We start from the raw sequence: 15,812 nt of genomic DNA, 5'->3' as shown, positions 1-15,812 counted from the left end.
TAACAACATGAGTGAGGAATCTTTTGCTCCTCTTCATATGGCCATTTTTCCTCATGATGTTTGGATGGCCCTTTGGGAAGCATATGGAAATCCAATAGTTCCTCTATTTCTAGAGGATATTTTCTCTTTAGTTGCTTCAGTATTGGTTCCTCCAACTCCATATGAGATCACACCTCCTAATGCTCCTATTGCTTCTACTAATCCAATTTCAGCCACAGATGCTTATGATTCAGTGCAACAGGAAACACTATGTCTTCCTACTTCATCTTCATGGGATGACTTCCTTCCAAGCATTGCAGGGCTGTTTGTGGAGTCTCACATTGAAGATGTGGGCGACATCATCGATTCAATTCATCTTCTCTTTGTTGAGGAGACTACTCCATGCATTATGGAAACTGATTGTGACACTAGTAATAGTGCTTCAACAAATTTAGATATGTGGGTCCTATTGACATATACAGGGAGAGGTCACAGCATTAGCAAATTCTACATGCACATATTGCCATAGTGATAGGTCTAGCACAGTAGGGTACACCTTGTCGTCCAGCTCCAACATCGATGGATGACTTCTTGACAGATATTTTAGGTTTGTTCATGGAGTCACACATAGCAGATTTGGGAGACATCATTGATGATATATATCTTCTCTTTATTGAAGAAGATCCTTCTCTAGTTGTTGCGAGGACTCACTCTGACCCTCTTGTTTATTCTCTACATGATCAATCTTCACAGGTTGATATGATTGTGTATCCTTATGTACAACACTTGCAGGAGGTCTCTTTATCATTTGATGAGACAATTGGTTCTTTGGGATAGGTTCTACATCCATCTTTGCTAGATCTGCACTTGTTCTTTTATATAGTATTGGAAGGGGTAACCGTTAGTATCAACACAGGGACAGTTGAGCAAGTTTTAGAGACACTATTCATCTTCGGGATTCTTTCTACACATAGGGAAAGCATCTCACCTGTACCTCTGCCATTGTTTCTTCCAAAGGAGAGGAACATTATTCAACGCTCATGGATGAACTTCTACATTGGAGCAGCTATCATTGATCGACACACTACATTTAGAGGGGGGGACTACCTTGTCTCCTTTCTTCTTCTCTCTCTTGTGGGAGGGACCTTTTCCTCCTTTGGGATTGTGTTCTTCTCATACTTCTCTATTGTATATACTTGATGTATGTCATAATGTGGGGATCTTGATTACCCCACCGATCCATACATCTTGTCTTTTCATCTCTCTTTTTGGGGGAGGGTTTTTCCCATGAGATTTTCTGTCTTTCTCTGCTTTATGAGAGATTGCATTGCATTTTGTATATGGGTACCTAACATGGCCTTGTAGCTGAGACCCATTATGCATTTCATCCTAGCTTTCATAAGTTTAAGTGAATTCCTCTAAGTTGCACTTAAGGGGGGGTGTTGGTGTAAATAAGTATTTACTATTTACACTTTACTTAAGTTTACTTAGGTCAATGCATTATTTTATTATTATGCAATATTTTTTTATTTCTTAAGTGAGACACTTAGGAGTTTGCGTACTCTTATGAGTTGTCATATTGACAACACTAGAGTAACCAACTATAATTCAGCACGTGATGTCTACAACACTAGAGTTTGCATAATTAACTGAGTTTTTATGTAGACAATATAGTTATTAGCACTCTTAATTAAGCACATGGTGTCTACAACATAATTTTTTGTGCAACACCTTTGTAGGCTTATCCTCACATCATCGCACTTACTCATGTGCTTAATAGAGGATAATTTACTTCTGGTGGACATGTGCTTGGTTGTAAGACCTATCATGTTTTTGATTCTTAGGCATTCTAGAAGCATTCCAAAGGCCTCTATATACAAGTACTCCTAGTGTACTTTCACAATACACATTGAATTGAATACTATATTGTTATTTTGATCATACTCTTTTTGGTCTACTATTGTGCTTGTGCTTGAGTTCTTTGATCTTAGGTGATTTTTCCCTAAGGAAAATTCTTACAATAATAACATCAAATTTGTTAACAAGGGAAATCCTTGATCATAGGGAGAAAGCTAGTGGAAGTGATGCCCACAAGATGATGTACTAATATAAATGTTCCTTGTGAATGGATGTGACCTTGTTAAGAGCCAATTAAATACAATCTGTACATATGAGTTGTAAAGCCTCACTTAGGAACCCAAAAGAAATAAACCTAATATGTTACAAATTTTATTGAACTATTTTTAAAAAAGTTTAAACAACATCAAAGTAACAATAATGAAATTGAAAAATGTTAAAAGAAATATTAATTTTTGGAATAAAATGGACTTCGGCCATATTTTTCAGGATAAAGATGAGAAGATTTCTTAGCTTAGCTCTATCCAAGAAGAAATTCGACACATCGGTTACAATGATTAGAACAAGCTAAAAGAGAGAGCCACCCTCTCAAATCTCCATAACCTCATTTCAAAGGAAGAACATTATTGGAAACAAAGATCTAGAGTTAATTGGTTAAAAGAAGGTGACCAGAACTCAAGGTTCTTTCATCTGACCAACCTAAAACATTGCGTAAACAATAGGATCTCTTCCATTAAGAAAGGCCAGACTCATTTAACCAAGGACGATGAGGTTGCAGATAAGCTGTTTCCTTTCCAAGGATCCTTCTCTCTCGGATCCCGACCAAGTTGACATTTTGTCTTCTATCCCATCCTTGTTGCAACCGCACCACAATTTGATGTTGAAAACTATCCCCTCCTCAGAGGAAATCCTCTTGGCTCTCAATTCTCTCCTGGGAGCTAAAGTCCCAAGCCCGGACGCCTTCCCGACTTTCTTTTTCCAAGTCTTTTGGGAAGTGGTCAAGAAGGATGTTATTAAGACAGTGCAAGAATTCTTTGGCGCTAGAAATCTTCTGAAAGAACTAAATGCCTCCTTCTTGGTTCTCATTCCTAAGACTCTAGGAGCTAACTCGATGGATAAGTTCAGGCCCATAAGCCTTTGCAACTCTTTGTACAAAATTATTTCAAAGGTTCTTACCTCAAGACTCCTCAGCATCCTCCCTTTGATTATTTCTCCTCAATAGACTGGCTTTGTTCTTGGGAGACAGATTCTTGACTTCATTATCACGGTTCATGAGGTCATCCACTCGCTTGAGGCTAGTAAGAAGGAAGGTTTCTTGCTCAAACTGGATATGTCTAAAGCCTATGATAGGGTGGACTGGAATTTCCTTCTGGCAGTTCTACAGGCTTTTGGTTTTGATGCCCAGGTTTGCAAGCTCATCTCTCAACTTGTTACTTCTCCTTCTTTATCTATTTTGGTTAATGGTTCCCCTTCTCTTTTCTTCTTTCCTTCGAGAGGATTGAGACAGGGTGACCCCATTTCCCCTGTTCTTTTCATCATAATGGCTAAATGCTTGGGAAGACTCATCCAGAGGAAATGTCAGGACATGAGTTTGCTTGGTCTAAAGGCCTCTTCAGGTTCCTCAACCTTCACTCACCAACAATTTGTGGATGATACCATTTTGGGGGGTGAAGCCTCTTTCAGTGAGGCCAACGTTTTCAAGGGCCTCCTAAATACCTACACCAGAGGCTCAGGCCAGGCGATCAATTGGGAAAAGAGCTCAGTCTTCTTCATCAACACTCCCTTGGAGAGACAGAGGAAGATTGCTTGCATCTTGGGAAGCAATATTGGGTCTCTTCCTGCCAACTATCTCGCCCTGCCCTTGGGCACCAGACCCCTAGATTCTTTCTAGAACAACATCCTAGATAGATTCAATAGGAAACTTGTAGGCTGGAAAGGTGCCACCCTAAGCTAGGCTGGCAAGTGCACTTTAGTTAAATCCATCTTTCAGAACCTCCCAACTTATGCCTTAAGCCTTTTTGGCATCCCAGTCAAGCATGTTGATAGGATGGAGAAGATTCAAAGGGACTTTCTTTGGTCAGGGTCTGATGACCATAAGAGATACCACCTCATTGCTTGGGACCTTGTTTGTCTCCCCAAATGCTATGGTGGTCTTAGCATCAAAAAAATCAGACATCTCAACAACGCTCTCCTAGCTAAGTAGATATGGCACATTTTTCAAAGTTTAGGTTTCTGGAGGGATATCCTGACTGAGAAATACTTGAGAAGGTAGTCCCTCAACTCCCTATTTGATGGATCTGAGATTCCCCAAGGGTCTTACAGTTGGAATGGAATTTTTAAGGCAAAGCCTCTGGCCAAATCTAAGGCCAGGTGGAAAGTTGGCAACGAGGACAATATCCTTTTCTAGCATGACAACTGGACGTGTTAGGGACCTCTAATCAATCACCCTTGGTTTGGTAGATGGGCTGAACAAAGCATAGAAAGATATGGTCTATATGTCAGAGATTATAGATCTGGAAATGATTGGCATGACCTGTCTGAGCTATCCCTAGACCTTAACTCTCTGATGATTTATCTGAAAGCCACCTTCCTCAACAATAGTAGGAATACCCTCGTTTGGGGGGATTCTTTGGGTGGGCAGTACTCTATTGCCTCAAGATATTTCTCCATATGGGATAGGATGGAGAAGCCAATTTGGGCTAAAGCCTAGATTTCTAGTCTCACTCCTAAAATCAACATTTTCTTATGGCTTAACCTACAAGAAAAAATCCTAACCCTGGATAATGTAGCCAAGAAAGGCTAAATTATTCCCAATAGATGCAGCCTCTGTAAACATGATCTAGAAATTGTTAATCATTTGTTCATTCATTACCCTTTCTCTTCCAAGGTGTGGAACCTTGTAACCAGGGACCTCGATTTCAGTTGGTGTCCCGCGGTTAGTTTCTAGGACTTCTTCAGCCAATGGAGAAGCCACCACTCTAGCAAAAATTCACATTTATTTAGCTTATGGATTCTCCCACACTTTTGCTAGGGAATCTGGTAAGAGCACAACAATAGAATATTTAGAGAAAAATTCATAATTACTGAGAAAATTGAAGGTCTCACCTTGGAGAACTATGCTATAACCAAGGTTGGAAACATCAAGGAAGGAGGGAACTATAAAGCTAGAAAGGAAGATAGGGACAAGAGGAGATAGGAAGCCAGATGGTCCTTTCCCCCTAAGGACTGGCACAAAGCCAACTTTGATGGGGCAACAAAGGGGAATCCTGGTCCCGTCAGAAGTGGAGGCATTATTAGAAATAGTTCAGGTGGAGGAATTGCTGCTATTTCCTTCCCTCTTGGTCACCAGACTAACCACTTCAGTGAAGTTAGTGTGGCAAACCATATTGTTAAACTGGCTTTGGCTTCTGGAATTGAGCATCTCTGGCTTGAGGGTGATTCCTTAAACATCATCAACTTTATCAAAGCTCTCACCACGCCATCCTAGACTATTGCCAACGTCATTGAGGATATCAAATCTGACCTGGGCAAGTTCAAAAAGACTTATGTTAGCCATATTTTCAAGGAGGCCAACCTAGTTGCTGATTGGTTTGCTAATGATGTAGTCATAAGAAATTTGGTGATGACATGGAGGAATGATGACAAATTTCCAGTTTCGGTGACAGAGTTACTCCAACTGGACTGAATCTAGGGCACGAATATTATTCCTTTTTAATTATGACTAGATTTTCCAAATCACATGTCAGAAGGAGAGTAATAAGAAGTAATGCAAAGCCCTTTTCAAGATATAATTATACATATAGAAGGCACACTTTGAAGGCAGGCTCAAACAGAACCACTAAAAATCATAAAAACATTTTCATTTTTTGCACCCCAACCAATTTTGTGCTCTATAATACTGCTAGTGGTCTTGAGTTTGTTGAGCCGAAGACTACCATGGTGGGTGAAAGGATCAAAAGAGAGCCTTCAGGGGAGGCAGAGAGTTGGAAGGAGAAGAAGAAGGTTTGACGTAAGCTCGAAAAAGGTGGAATAACTAGGTTCATGGAGAAGCTGCATGGTTTCAACGCTGGGGTTACAAGGGTCATGGTGGATTCTTAGAGCAACAAGAGAGTCAAAATTGATGGTGTAACCCACAAAATCTCTGAGGGCTTAATCGCAAAGACAACAGAAATCTCGCTGGATGGCATAAAATTTTACAAGGACAAAAAGATGTCGCCCAATGCTGTAAATGTATTTGTCAATGATGACGAGGAGAGAGACAAGCTCATCAAGATCGACACCTACTATGATATTGAATCCATCAAGAAATTATGGAGGTATGTCCTCATAATCCTCATTGAGTATATTACTCTTGATCCCAGGTTCGACAAGATAAGAACACACCATTTTGTTTTGCTGAACCACTTTAGACATGGTGTTAAATTTTCTTTTACCTTCTATCTTTACACTTCCATGTCTAAGGGTATTGAGGGTTTCAAGAAAAAAACTGTTACTAATCTCGTCCTCTACGAAGGCCTTCTTCTCCTGGTTTACGAGTTTTTGAAAACCCAAATCAGAGGAAATCCCTTGGTGACCTGGGTAGTGAATCGGAGGATACTACCAGTTCGGACTTGGAGGATGTTCAAGTTGTTCAAACGGAGGAAGCCAAAGCCACCCCTATTGCTTGCAACCCCAGTATGCCCAGTAGAAAGAGTCCTAGAAGCCACCACCCCCTACCCCCCAAGCCTAAGCCTTAGGAGAAGAAAATTGATAGTGGGGAAGAGGAGGAGATGGAAATTGATTCAGAGGAAGAGGACAAGGAGCTGGGGAAGGACAATGTGAGTGAGGAGGAGAAGGGGAGGGTTAGCAACAAGGAGGAGGCTACCCCTGTTTCCCCTCTGTATAACCCCAAGAAAAGAAAGGCCCACTAGGCCTTGATTTAGGAAGAAGCCTAGATTCCTGAAACCCATGGCCCTATCTCACCAATATCCCCACTTGAGGAGATGAATGAAATTGTGGTGGAAAGAAGTGGGGAGGTGGTAAGGAAGAACAGGAGGAGGGCTTCGAGAAATTTGAGCAGGGACACAACTAGGCTAGGTATTGTCAAAGAACCATTGAACATCCAAGTGTTGGATGACCTTGATGACAGAACCCACTATGACGAGTTAATTGATCCTGCTATGTTGGTCATCTCTGACAACACACGGGAAAATGGCTTCAATTTCTTGAATAATGCGAAGAATTACTTGGTAGACAATTTTCGTTCTATCAAATGGTTGTTTCAGGAAATTGAGGCCCTTAAGGAAAAGAACAACAAGGATACCAGTCAAAATACCCACAGGGTTCAGGAGAACATAGGAAAGAATACTACCCAAGTTGGTAACCAGAACATCTATGATGGCCAGGACACCAGGGACAGACAAGAGGACAAACTCTCCTTGATTGAACAGAAAGTCTAGAAGTTCAAATCCATCTACCTAGTGCTGATTAAACAAATTGTGGACACCCTGCACACTCTGAATGAGAATATTGTCAACTTGAGTGACTCTTTGATGAGAGCCAACTTAGGTAGGGACACTACACAAAGGACTGGGATGAATTTCAGGCAAGTGGAGTTTGGTTAGACTGAAGCCAGGGACCAGGTGGAGACCCAAAACAGGAACCAGGAAGGAGCGAATAGTCAGAAGGACAACGAAGCTGCAGAAACTCTGTAGGACCTGGAGAAGGACAACCAATAGTCTACTTCACTTTTGATTTTGTTCTTTGTTTTGGTTTATGGCCTTTGCCTCCTAGCCTCGAACCTTTTGTCAATTTTTGGCTTTTAGTAGCAGTCTCTTTTTAGCCTGACTTTTTAATTTTCTTTCTGTTATGATGTAAATTTTTTGATTTCAAAATCCTTGTAAAACCTGTTTTACTTAATAAAAAACAATAATGTGGAAGTAATATATACATACACATCAAATATACATAAGCAATTATAAATATAATTTCAATTCCTCAAGTGTTCCTTCATGTTGAGTCGCATTTTAAGAAAATTTTATTAATAAGTTTAAGTCTCAATTACAATGTCCATAATCATAAAATAAATAAATGCATACATAATCATATAAGAAAATGTATAAGTACAACTAATAATATGAAAGCACATTTAATGAATAACATCTATTACACATGTCACAAGGTATGTGAGAATAGATACAAGTACATCAATATACAATACAATATCCTATAGAATCTTAAAACACATGATACATAGATACATCAAATGAATAGAAGCCTTCAAGATAAGAGGAAGAATGATAAATGTATCATTGTATCGATGAGCATCCAACATTTGTCAATTTGAAGGGGGATCCAAATGGTAAGAATACACTACCTCTCGATCGCATGGTCACCTAATCAAGCTTTCACTCCCATCGTGTAGGAGAGATAATGTACGATCCATACACAGATAATGAAATTATAAAATAATCCTAGGCAAGAAATCCTAATAGCCAAAACTACCTCAAGGGTAACACAAACTACTCAAGAAGAAGAGATAATCACAATTGAAAGGACACTCATTCCAATACTAACATCTCATACCAAGTCAACATACAAATACCAAGATAAAAAATATACAACCACCTCAAAATCAATGTCAAGTGTCACAAGCACAATGACCAACAAATAACAATTGTCATCAATAAAAGTAAACTACCAATAACTAACTCCAACAATAAAAACACCACTAATGAATAATTGATCATTCATTAATAAAAGTCAATTGTCAACAATAAATGACATCCAATCAATGAGTAACAACTCACAATAAATGCACCATCAAAAGTAATATCCAACAAGTACACCACTAGAGAAATATAAAAAAAACCATGAAGGAAACTTAGGCTACATACTATGGAGTGTCATCACATGAGCCAACTCTAAGGTTATCCTGATAGTCTCTCAAGACCTTGGCCCCCAGACCCTGACCCCCTAGTGATTCTATGCAAAATTGAAATACCCTCTCATGATGACGAGAAAACTAGTCATACCTCTCACTAGGTATCATCCCATTCCCATCCTTAGCCTATACAAACACTCAAGGCATGGGCGAGGCAAAATCTCTAACTTATCTTTTTAATGTATCTTAAGGAAAAATGATCAAGCAAGATATTTTAATTACTATGCTATCACTTATTACACAATTTACAATGAGTTACTTTGGTAGCCACTTTGGACCTTGACTCCCATTACAAGCCACTCTCATAGACATGCACTTAGATTACCTTCCCAAAAATCACAAACCACAATAGTGTCCATACCATAAAAGTAATATTGACCGAATTTGGTTCCTTAACAGGCAACCCAAAAAATAACATTGGTTCTTGAAACCCAAGTTATCATAAATTATCAATAGCATAAAGCTCATAAAACATAAATCACAATTCAAATCATAAAGTTCATCATGACATCCTATCAAATAATCATAAAAGAAATCTCAAAAATGCCTCTAGTGCACATCCTAACTTGGCCAACTAAACAACCCACAAAGAAAAACTATCAAGAAAATAAACATCAGAAGACTATAAATAGAATATTAGAAAACACATAGTTTTCAGCCAGATGATTTAATTCTACCAATTTCTCTTGTTTAGTTTGGGTTATAAGGATTTGTTTAAAATAAGGTAAGAATATACATGTTAATATAAATTGTTATGCTAATATACTTATTTAAACAAATAATTATTTGAATATCAAATCTCCTTGTGCATGTAAAACATCATGCAACATTATCATGTTTTTAATTTAAATAATCTTAAATCTTAAATGATTTAATTAATAACATAAATGTATATTAATATATTTAAATATTGATATCAATTTCAATTTCTAAAATATTAATATGACTTCTATTTAAGTCTAATATTAATATTTACTTTTCCTTTAATTCATAATTCAACTAGAGATAAAATTATAAATTTAATTTAATTATTTATAATTTCTCTGATAAAGTCAAATACTTATTAATTAAATGATTAAAAAGTGAACTCTACCACGACTTCTCTTAAAATATAATCAAATTATAAATATTTATTTATTAACTTCCCTTTTGCATTAATAAATATAAAATCATTTATATGCAGCTAATAGTTTAATTAGACTTAAATAATCACTAATACTAACATTCACTTTATAACTAAATGGATAATATTTATTTAATTTTAGAAATTAATAAATTATTTTTATTTTTTAAATAAATAAATCTGAAAATTAAATTATATAAAATAAAAATACACATGCAATTAGTATTTTTGCATGTCTTTGATCTCTCAAATCATACAACTATACTATACTTAGTTTTTTATTTTTAGCATATTTGTTTTCACATGCATGTAACCTTACTATATTTAGCTTTCTATTTTTAGCATATTTATTTTCACATGCATGTAACCATCCTATACTTAGCTTTCTATTTTTAGCATATTTGTTTTCACATGCATGTAACCATACTATACTTAGTTTTCTATTTTTAGCTTATTTATTTTCGCATGCATGTAAACACACTATACTTAGTTTTCTATTTTTAACATATTTGTTTTCACATGCATGTAACCATACTATATTTAGTTTTATATTTTTAGCATATTTGTTTTCACGTGCATGTAACCATACTAAGTTTCTATTTTTAGCATTTTTTTTTCACATGCATGTATACGTTTAGTTACAACGCGCTTTCCTCTCAATTAATCTTTTGCTTTCCAAATAAATATTGCAATTAAATTATTTTAGGTGTAAGAAGATTATTTATTTATATTTAGAAAATTCATGATAATCACATGGTTCTAATGTCAAATTTAAAGTTGAGACCCTAATTGTTCAATTTATTATTTTCTTCCAAATTTTTATAATCAAATATTCCCTATATTATCTAAAGGGTTTGAAAAGAATACAGTCATAATAATTTTCTATAATTTTTCTCAGTCAAGTTTTCTTGATTAATAAGTTTTCCTTTTCAAAATCTACAACATAATCTCTTATTCAGCAATCACTACAGTAAATTAATAAGCAATAAGCAAACACCTAGGAAGACACAAAGTAGACAAATCTTTCAATAAAATTCTACAATGGGTTTTCAAACCCTACCTTAAAACCACAACTAAAATTCGAGACAATCTGTGAATGCATGCAAATCCAAACCCTCTGAAACTTTCAACAATTTTTTTGATCCAATTCTTAATTTTCGCTCTAAAAACCTCAAAACCACAATTAAAATTTGAGACAATCTTTGACTGCATGCAAATCCAAACCCTTCGAAACTCTCAGCAATTCTTTTGATCCAATTCCGAATTTTGCTCTCCAAAACCTGTGTAATTGTAAAATGGGCTTTAAATCTCTGATAAAGAGTTGTCCCCTAAATTGGAGCTTTAATTGTGCAATTACGAGAGGGAACTCACTGATCAATTATTGTTTATTACTTTATTACCTTTTACCTTATCATACACAACTCTTTTAGATATTTAATTACAAAATAACTTAATTTAAATAATTAGCTTTCTCTCTTTAATTAATTTTTGAAGCATTTTTAATAATATATTTATTAATTTAATTAATAATATTATTTAGAGTTTATTATTAAAATAAAACTCTAAAATAATTATCATTAAATTAAATAAATATAACTACGCCACAATTAAAACTATAACTTTATTTTTAAATTTCATTCTTTTATATTTTTTTTTTCAATTTATTAATTAGTGCAAGCACTAATTAAAGCATAGTTTATTATTTAAATTAATAATAATAATAATAAATCATTGTTTAAATGTAACTCTAATTTAATTATTATTAAATAAATAATTACAATAAAGCAACATTAAATCTTTAATATTTTAATTCTCTTTTTGTCCAACTTATTAAATCAGACTTTTAAATTAAATCTTTTAAACTAAAGTACATAGTTAATTAATTAAATATCATCATATTCTAATTTCTCTTTAACCAATTTTCTAAATTTAGATTAATACTTTTAAATTAAAGCACATATTTAATTAATTTTTTAATCAATTAAATATTCTCATACTTTAATATTTTATTTTTAATCAAATAATATTTAATAATTCATGATATTATATGATTAACCAAAATATTATAATTAAATCATTTACCAAATAAATCACATAGCGAGATCCACATAAAAGCAACATTACCAAAATAAGCCAAAGCTCAAAATCAAACAGCACAAACAAAGATAAACTCATAGGTTTTTAAAAAGGTGGAAAGTCAGTTACGAGTTCTCCTTGCAAGACAAGTATTTAGGCTATGGTTGGGATTGGACCTGAACATTATATCCTCATTCTTACCATTGAGTTATTGTGATAGGGCATGCTCATCCTAACAATTTAGGGAAGTCAATGCTCGGTACCTACATTCTACATAAAAAACAAACATGTACATGTATATAAATATATCTAATCTAAACAAGCAATGGCAAGGAGTGGTACATCGTGTAGATCCCAACTAGCAGGTGACTATGACTCATTCCCTTAACCACATCAAACATGACAAATAGAAAGATAAAACAGACACATGCAAGTATGGGGTAAGTACCATAATAATTATAAGTCAAACATAAAATGCTCAGATAAAATAATGCATCATTACAGATATGAAGTAATCATTATTAAAGCATCATCTGACATTGTTATGAAATAAATCACAGTTATTAACTATGAATCACTAAAGCATCATTAATGCACCAATAACCATAATCATTAAACAACACGTGAAATATAGTCAACTAAGTAATCATCGTTGATATATCTCTAGTACAAGTTATGAAATAATATCCTTGAAACTAACACATGGATGAAATAGGCATACAAAAGTTTAATAAATATAACAAAAAAATAAACTATAGGTGGGCATTACATGAGTCCATGTTAGGAGACTTTAAATCCCTACTAGAAGATGCCAACTCTATTAGGAGCTGATAAGAAGTCAACTAAACTCACTGTCCAAATTGCTTCAAAACTATCTTCAAAAAAAAATTCCTCTAATAACATATCCAAGGGTGAACCAATTGATACAACAACTTCTTTTCCAATACAGTTCCTTTTAAGTTCTTAACACATCATCAACATCATATTTTGCTTTGAACTCATCAAATTGCATCCACATTTTGGATAACCACACCAATCACAACATCATAAAAAGTCCAAAGGGATAGATTCCCATGATAGTTTCTTTGGTTGAGGAGGGGTGAATTACTATTACTAGAAAACATCATAAGAAATTATCTCCTCATTTTGAAATGAATCTCACCCCCAAAAGAAGGGAGATAAAGGAAAATTCTAGTGTTTTCCTTGCTTTCTTGTTTGAAGGTTTCTTCCCCTTGGGGAAAATCAGGTCTTTATTCTTTTTTTTTTTTAATCTATCAGTCTTTCTTGGTGGAGATTTGTGTGGCTCCTTTTTGGCCTCTATATTGAGTTGTTGCATTTCTCTTGGCCGATGTTCTAGTTTTTTTTGCTTAGTTGAAAATCTTTTGGTTGAGAAGTTGTTAAGGGTTTCAAGCCCCCTTCATAATCTATATTTTCCTTAATGAAAAACCACAACAATCACAACATGATCATATGGCACTTACAACCAAGGAAAACATATTTCTTTTATACCAAGTCCTAACAGTTGATTGAGTTGGCCTTGAGGCTTCCCCAATGTACAATGAATAATATATGACCATATTAAGATAATACATTACATTTACAACATCCAAAATAAATCCCAATACACAATTTGCTTGATAGTGAACATGTGACACATTACACTTTAGAAACCATCAAAGAATCATCACTAGCATCTACTACCTCAAAAATATCAACACAAACATACTTTCAAGTGAAATCCAAGCCTGCTCAACTAGATTTCATCGGATTGAATAGATACAATTCATTTACTAGTGAACTATGTCATGTGTACTAGCCTACAACTAGTCTTCACTAAATCAACTTACACATTCCTTAATAAGACTTTCCATGAACATTGATACATCATTAAGACATTTACAACAACATGATTCCAAGGTCCTAGAACTAATTTTCACATCTCTAACCACACTGACCAAAAGTTCTTCTACAACTTTGGTTGTCATAATTAGAAAGAATAATGTTGACATCAATGACAAAATAAGTCATGAATGCAACACATAAGTACTCAATCATCTCCCCAAACATACTGCCAACTCCCCCATCGGAATATCATTAGCTTTCATACTAAATTGATTGGCCTATTGAGCCCTCTAGGTCAAAGATGAGTCAAGATGGTCAAATAGGCCAAACATGCATTTTACTAGTCTTGGTAAGTTATTTGGATCACATTGGACATATTTATAAGGTTCTCAAAGTTATTTGATATAAAACTGGAAAAAAAAAGCACAATAATTGCAAAAGTTGTCAATGAAATTGCACTAATTTGGGGGGTTAATTGAAAACGAATGTAAAAAGTTGGTTGAATTGGTTATAATTAGTGTTAAACTATCTTGGGAACTTTAAATATTCTTTTGAATTGGGCATCCTTCAAAGAATGGAGAGTGATCAAAAGTTTGAATTAAAACAAAATTATTTTAATGACATTTTCTACAAATTTGCTATGATAGTCACGTGTAACTTTGTTTAATTGATTTGATTCAATGCAAAACCAACTAGAGAAGGAAGAATGTTGTGATATATTTCATTTGAGCCTACTCTTATCACCAATAGATCATGCTCTAAGAAAGATCAAAATAAATTTGTGAAATTCACTCTCAAACCCTCACTTTCAAGGGTTTCAATACAACTGGCTTAATACCTCTGCAACTAAATGGTCAATGTTTTTTAGTCTTTGGTATTTTCTTGTAGTGTTGATGTTCTTTCCATTGGTTTAAGTCTCATTCTTTTTAGATTTGTATGCAAGGAGAAAATGCAAACCCTAGCATGTGAAATAGAAGTAAAATTGTGACTGTAAGTATGCATTTCCAAGTTTTGGTGATATTTGATCAAATTAATAATTAAATAGAGTACATTTTATTTAAGTGAGATTAATGCAACTTAAATCAATCTTATATGAGTGTTTTGAAGTTGAAAATATCATCATTGCTTGGAGTGTAAATGGGTGGCAGCACGTCTATAGTGATACACACAATTCATGGTATTACTGACATTATTGCATAATATATTCTTCCTAGACATTATCAAGAATTATTGGTGAAAGACAATATTGTCAAGACCTTATTGAACATCCCTAATTAAGTGTCAAAGGATGGTGAAGTTAGTTTGATCCCTATTTGATGTTGCAGTCCCAATTCATTGATATAGTAACCAAGGATAGTCATAATCTCCTAAGGTCTAATATTGGGTTGATTGTTGTCATCAAAGTTGATTAGGCATCAATAGTCCTCACTATTCATTTCTTAAGGGAGCGCCATTATTTGAATACACCATTGTTTGGGTGACATCATATTATCTGCTAAAGGCATTGTCCCCATTTCTTATTGATTGTTTCTCCATTGTAAACAATCAAATCAAAACCACTATGTAACCAAATATTGTTAGATTTTTGTTGATCCTTGAAGATCTTAGGTTGGTCATTTGTCTTAGCTTCCTCACTTTACATTGGGGTTGAGGTTTTCAATACATTGTCAAGCCTTGTAAGTTGAAATTACTATGTTTCATATCACCTCTAGGATAAACCCATATTGAAGGTGATCCATTTGTAATGTTGTTTATCACATAAGGGCATGAGGTTGCTCGAGAATCCTTAACATTAGAATGTTGTTGCTACAAAACAAAACAACAATGTGGATTAGTCTTGTCTCCTCAAGGCCAATGGAAGCATGATGAGTTGTGTCATTGTGAACAAGGTCACGCAAAGGCTAGACAAGTTGGATCAACACACCAAGGATTGTTGTGAGATATATTTTGTAAGAAGGATGTGTAGAGGTTTGCCTATGAAGTTCATGTCAGTGGTAAGGTGTTAAGGAGGAT

At 34.8% G+C, this 15,812-nt stretch overlaps 1 pseudogene across 1 annotated transcript in view; it reads left to right on the top strand.

The window, feature by feature from the left end:
• LOC149578224 (uncharacterized) overlaps positions 1 to 6,746 on the top strand; it is a 29,965-nt pseudogene extending 23,219 nt beyond the window's left edge. Inside the window, exons 6-9 of the transcript XR_016356053.1 lie at positions 3,083 to 3,241; positions 5,935 to 6,152; positions 6,350 to 6,510; positions 6,622 to 6,746. The product of XR_016356053.1 is annotated as an uncharacterized LOC149578224 (transcript). The remainder of the gene's footprint in view (positions 1 to 3,082; positions 3,242 to 5,934; positions 6,153 to 6,349; positions 6,511 to 6,621) is intronic.
• The last annotated feature ends 9,066 nt before the right edge of the window (positions 6,747 to 15,812 follow it).

The sequence above is a fragment of the Cupressus sempervirens genome, chromosome 1, assembly GCF_028749045.1.
Source record: "Cupressus sempervirens isolate cs-2001-9-10 chromosome 1, ASM2874904v1, whole genome shotgun sequence".
NCBI classification, from domain to species: Eukaryota; Viridiplantae; Streptophyta; class Pinopsida; order Cupressales; family Cupressaceae; genus Cupressus; species Cupressus sempervirens.
This window is presented reverse-complemented; position numbering and strand designations above follow the sequence as displayed.